Source organism: Pan troglodytes, chromosome 5 (genome assembly GCF_028858775.2).
Source record: "Pan troglodytes isolate AG18354 chromosome 5, NHGRI_mPanTro3-v2.0_pri, whole genome shotgun sequence".
Taxonomy (NCBI): domain Eukaryota; kingdom Metazoa; phylum Chordata; class Mammalia; order Primates; family Hominidae; genus Pan; species Pan troglodytes.
The window spans coordinates 134007168-134013738 of NC_072403.2; positions in this window are offsets into that span (position 1 = coordinate 134007168).

Genomic DNA, 6571 nt, shown 5'->3' on the forward strand with positions numbered 1-6571 from the left:
TCAATAATGAGGTCTTAGCAGTCATACAGAAAAGTTATTTGCTAAACTAATTTCATAGCAGAAATGTAAATAATGATAACTTCTTATATTTGCCACTCAAATATTTTTAAAGAAATACTGTCTTTTGTGATCTTAGTAAAACCCTGATGCAGGTATGGCTGACATTATTTTTATTTCCAACCATAGTTCATGTTCCTCCAACACATTATAGAAGTTTTTGTTCTCAAGACTTACTGAAAACATCTTTATGTGGAATCTCATCCAGCCTCTAATTCCTCAGCACTTCTTTACCCAAGGAAGTAAATTGCTAATTTCTGACTTCCAAGCTGTATGACTGATTGTTAAGAAGGGTGTGTATGTGCAGGTGTATGTTTCATAAGGAATGTTTCATGATAATACATTTATATGCCCCTTCAATTACAGGCATAGGTAGCATATCATCAAACTAGATGTTATAACAATAAATGACGCACAACATATTGAAAAAGCCAACAAGCTAGTTCTTATGAGATTGGGCACATTAAATAGTCACGTTAGGCATTTGGAAGCATCATTGGGGAACATGGTAAAGGGTACCTAAATATTCAATGTTATTTCCATCTAGATAATCAATAGCCAGAAACAACCCGAGTCTTGGGAAGCTGACTTAACTTTTAGCAGAATGGTTCAAATTATATTAAATTGTAAAAATAACTATAAAAAACATAGAACATTCTTTCACTTTTACTATAAGGTAATCATTAAAAATAGTACTGTCTATGACTATTAGGAATGTAGTTGCTTTAGTTAGTCTTTGAATTTTAGGCTGTCATACGCAAGTGTTACTTCTTCATATGGTCTCTCGAGGAAATCCTATTCTGAACAGAAAGGTCATTAATTTAAGGATGATGGTCACTAATTTAAATACAAGCTAGCACAGAGTGTATAAAAGGAATTCAGTAATGGCATTAAATACTATTCTTATAACAATAATCTTACTCAGTAAAGGCATTCTTTACTTGGCTGATTAAAAAATCTTTGCACTTTTAGAGGAATTGATTAAAACACTTGAACTTTCTTATAAAATTTACTATCAAATCTATTGAATTCCATCTTTGTTTTTTGTGCCTTTAGCATACAATTTGCTACTTAATTCTTGGAATCATGACAGACACTGTGTTTTTAACTGAATGCAGAATATTCTGATTATATGTAACAAATATTTTAGGAAAGATTGTCTTCTCACTCATTTAAATTGCATGGAATTCCCATTGCCTTGTGATTTTGACCTTTGTAACATCTCACTCTGAGTTAGAAGCCTTGTCTGTGACACCTACTAAACTGATGACTTTGGTTAAACTATTTGGCATCCCTGAAAGCAGGTATCATCTCTCGAATAAGGATGATATCAAAGGGTTATTTGGGAGAATTAAGTGAAATAATGTATGTCAAGCATTCAGCATAATGCTTGGCTTCTCATACGCACTCAATGACAGTTTTTATTATCTATTAATAATGCATTTTGGCATCACACATTATGAGATCATTGCCTTTATCCTCTTTACAACTGTTTTTCACAGCAATTTTGGGGTATAATAAAAAGAGAAATGCACTGTCACGGTAGCATTGTGTTCACGTTCATATTCATTAAAATGTGCCTGGCTATAATTCTACTGTAAGTCCATACCATCCCTCCCTATTAATTTTATAAATAATTTTAATAACCTGTTTTGGCTTTTTTACCTGTGACCAACCTAGCTTGTTCAATGCTGTGCCATGATCCAGCCACTTCCTCATAGGCCTGAGCTTGGCCAAGCTGAAGTGTTACACTTGTGCCTACATGACAGCTGTAATTTTTTTTTTCAGAATGATCTCTACATGTCTCTTATTTTTAAGAATTAATACATAGGCTGGTTATTGAAGGTAGCCAGGTGGTTCCCTTTGTTGTTGAGCTTGCACTTCTATTTTTTGAAAAGGTACTTGACCACAATATCTTTTATAGTCTCCTTCCCACTCAAAATGAGTATTCTCTAATCTAAATATACAACTCGTCTTGTCTCTTTTTATCTGTTTATAGTACTGTGATTTGTGTGACATGATTGTAAGGTCTATGGAGTAAGGGATAAACCTTCCCCATTCTCATTTGTCACCTAATGCCCAAGGCTCAATAAATGTTTGTTGGATTGGTAATAAATTTGCTTCAGGAACCCAGGTCCTAACTAAAAAAAAAAATCTTTTAACAGTTCAGGCATATTTACTTTCCTTTTACACAGAATTCTTAAAAATACATGATATATCATTTATCAGCCTACAGAGGTACAATGAAATAAATTATCTCCCCCTGTACTATGAAGGAAAAGATGTCTTAAGGAACCAGTCAATTGGTATAAGACCAAAAAAAATCAAGTAACACATCCTGAACCTTTAAAAAGACAATAGCGGCTGACTCTCTTTTTGGACTCAGCCCGCCTGCACCCAGGTGAAATAAACAGCCATGTTGCTCACACAAAGCCTGTTTGGTGGTCTCTTCACACGGACGTGCATGAAATTTGGTGCCATGACTCGGATCGGGGGACCTCCCTTGGGAGATCTATCCCCCGTCCTCCTGCTCTTTGCTCCGTGAGAAAGATCCACCTACGACCTCAGGTCCTCAGACCGACCAGCCCAAGAAATATCTCACCAATTTCAAATCCGGTAAGCGGCCTCTCTTCTCCAGCCTCCCTCACTATCCCTCAACCTCTTTCTCCTTTCAATCTTGGCGCCACACTTCAATCTCTCCCTTCTCTTAATTTCAATTCCTTTCATTTTCTGGTAGAGACAAAAGAGACATGTTTTATCCGTGAACCCAAAACTCTGGCGCCGGTCACGGACTGGGAAGGCAGGCTTCCCTTGGTGTTTAATCATTGCAGGGACGCCTCTCTGATTATACACTCACATTTCAAGGGTGCCAGACCACGCAGGGACGCCTGCCTTGGTCCTTCACCCCTAGCGGCAAGTCCCGCTTTCCTGGGACAGGGGCAAGTACCCCTCAACCCCTTCTCCTTCACCCTCAGCGGCAAGTCCCGCTTTCCTGGGGCAGGGGCAAGTACCCCTCAATCCCTTCTCCTTCATCCTTAGCAGCAAGTCCCACTCTCCTAGGGGGCAAGAACCCCTCAATCGCTTATTTCCACACCCCAACCTCTTATCTCTGCGCCCCAATCCCTTATTTCCGCACCCTGACCTCTTATTTCCGTGCCCCAACCCCTTCTCTGCTTTTCTGGAGGGCAAGAACCCCCCACCCCTTCTCCGTGTCTCTACTCTTTTCTCTGGGCTTGCCTCCTTCACTATGGGTAAGCTTCCACCTTCCATTCCTCCTTCTTCTCCCTTAGCCTGTGTTCTCAAAAACTTAAAACCTCTTCAACTCACACCTGACCTAAAACCTAAATGCCTTATTTTCTTCTGCAATGCCGCTTGACTCCAATACAAGCTCGACAGTAGTTCCAAATAGCCGGAAAACGGCACTTTCAATTTTTCCATCCTACAAGATCTAAATAATTCTTGTCGTAAAATGGGCAAATGGTCTGAGGTGCCTGAAGTCCAGGCATTCCTTTACACATCAGTCCCTTCCTAGTCTCTGTGCCCAGTGCAACTCATCCCAAATCTTTCTTCTTTCCCTCCCGCCTGTCCCCTCAGTCCCAACCCCAAGCGTCGCTGAGTCTTTCTAATCTTCCTTTTCTACAGACCCATCTGACCTCTCCCCTCCTCGTTAGCCCAAGCTAGGTCCCAATTCTTCTCAGCCTCTGGTCCTGCACCCTGTAATCTTTTTATCGCCTCCCCTCCTCACACCTGGTTGGGCTTACAGTTTCGTTCCTTGACTAGCCCTCCCCCACCTGCCCAGCAATTTACTCTTAAAAAGGTGGCTGGAGCCAAAGGCATAGTCAAGGTTAATGCTCCTTTTCCTTTATCCCAAATCAGATAGCGTTTAGGCTCTTTTTCATCAAATATAACCCTGAGACGCTTTACAGCCCTAGACCCTAAAAGGTCAAAAGGCCATCTTATTCTCAATATACATTTTATTACCCAATCTGCTCCCGACATTAAATAAAACTCCAAAAATTAAATTCCGGCCCTCAAACCCCACAACAGGATTTAATTAACCTCGCCTTCAAGGTGTACAATAATAGAAAAAGTTGCAATTCCTTGCCTCCACTGTGAGACAAACCCCAGCCACATCTCCAGCACACAAGAACTTCCAAACGCCTGAACCGCAGCGGCCAGGCTTTCCTCCAGAACCTCCTTCCCCAGGAGCTTGCTACAAGTGCCAGAAATCTGACCACCAGGCCAAAGAATGCCTGCAGCCCAGGATTCCTCCTAAGCCATGTCCCATCTGTGCGGGACCCCACTGGAAATTGGACTGTTCAACTCACCTGGCAGCCACTCCCAGAGCCCCTGGAACTCTGGCCCAAGGCTCTCTGACTGACTCCTTCTTGGCTTAGCGGCTGAAGACTGATGCTGCCCGATCACCTCGGAAGCCCCGTAGACCATCACGGACGCCGAGCTTCCGGTAACTCTCACAGTGGAAGGTAAGTCCGTCCCCTTCTTAATCAATATGGAGGCTACCCACTCCACATTACCTTCTTTTCAAGGACCTGTTTCCCCTGCCTCCATAACTGTTGTGGGTATTGACAGCCAGGCTTCTAAACCTCTTAAAACTCCTCCACCTGGTGCCAACTTGGACAACACTCTTTTATGCACTCTTTTTTAGTTATCCCCACCTGCCCAGTTCCCTTATTAGGCGGAGATATTTTAACCAAATTATCTGCTTCCCTGACTATTCCTGGACTACAGCCACATCTCATTGCTGCCCTTCTCCCCAACCCAAAGCCTCCTTCGCGTCTTCCTCTCATATCCCCCCACCTTAACCCACAAGTATGGGACATCTCTACTCCTTCCCTGGCAACTGATCACATGCCCATTACCATCCCATTAAAACCTAATCACCCTTACCCCGCTCAACGCCAATATCTCATCCCACAGCATGCTTTAAAAGGATTAAAGCCTGTTATTACTCTCCTGCCACAGCATGGGCTTCTAAAACCTATAAACTCTCCTTACAATTCCCCCATTTTACCTGTCCTAAAACCAGACAAGCCTTACAAGTTAGTTCAGGATCTATGCCTTATCAACCAAATTGTTTTGCCTATCCACCCTGTGGTGCCAAACCCATATACTCTCCTATCCTCTATACCTTCCCTCCACAACTCACTATTCCGTTCTTGATCTTAAAGATCCTTTTTTCACTATTCCCCTGCACCCCTCGTCCCAGCCTCTCTTTGCTTTCACTTAGACTGACCCTGACACCCATTAGGCTCAGCAAATTACCAAGGCTGTACTGCTGCAAAGCTTCACAGACAGCCCCCATTACTTCAATCAAGCCCAAATTTCTTCCTCATCTGTTACCAATCTCGGCATAATTCTCAAAAAAACACACGTGCTCTCCCTGCCAATCATGTCCGACTGATCTCTCAAACCCCAGCACCTTCTACAAAACAACAACTCTTTTCCTTCCTAGGCATGGTTAGCGTGGTCATGGTCGGAATTCTTACGCAAGAGCCAGGACCACACCCTGTAGCCTTTCTGTCCAAACAACTTGACCTTACTGTTTTAGCCTAGCCCTCATGTCTGCATGCAGCGGCTGCCGCTGCTTTAATACTTTTAGAAGCCCTCAAAATCACAAACTTTATCAGTCCTCCAGGCCCAAGTTGACTCTTTAGCTGCAGTTGTCCTCCAAAACCGCCAAGGCCTTGACTTACTTACTGCTGAAAAAGGAGGACTCTGCATATTCTTAAATGAGGAGTGTTGTTTTTACCTAAATCAGTCTGGCCTGGTGTATGACAACATAAAAAAACTCAAGGATAGAGCCCAAAAACTTGCCAACCAAGCAAGTAATTACCCTGAACCCCCTTGGGCACTCTCTAATTGGATGTCCTGGGTCCTCCCAATTCTTAGTCCTTTAATACCCATTTTTCTCCTCCTTTTATTCGGACCTTGTATCTTCCGTTTAGCTTCTCAATTCATCCAAAACCGTATCCAGGCCATCACCAATCATTCTATACGACAAATGTTTCTTCTAACATCCCCACAGAATCACCCCTTACCACAAGACCTCCCTTCAGCTTAATCTCTCCCACTCTAGGTTCCCACGCCGCCCCTAATCCCGCTTGAAGCTGCCCTGAGAAACATCGCCCATTCTCTCTCCATACCACCCCCCAAAAATTTTCGCCGCTCCAACACTTCAACACTATTTTGTTTTATTTGTCTTATTAATATAAGAAGGCAGGAATGTCAGGCCTCTAAGCCCAGGCCAGGCCATCGCATCCCCTGTGACTTGCACGTATACATCCAGATGGCCTGAAGTAACTGAAGATCCACAAAAGAAGTAAAAACAGCTTTAACTGATGACATTCCACCATTGTGATTTGTTCCTGCCCCACCCTAACTGATCAATGTACTTTGTAATCTCCCCCACCCTTAAGAAGTTACTTTGTAGTCTCCCCGACCCTTAAGAAGCTTCTTTATAATTCTCCCCACCCTTGAGAACGTACTTTGTGAG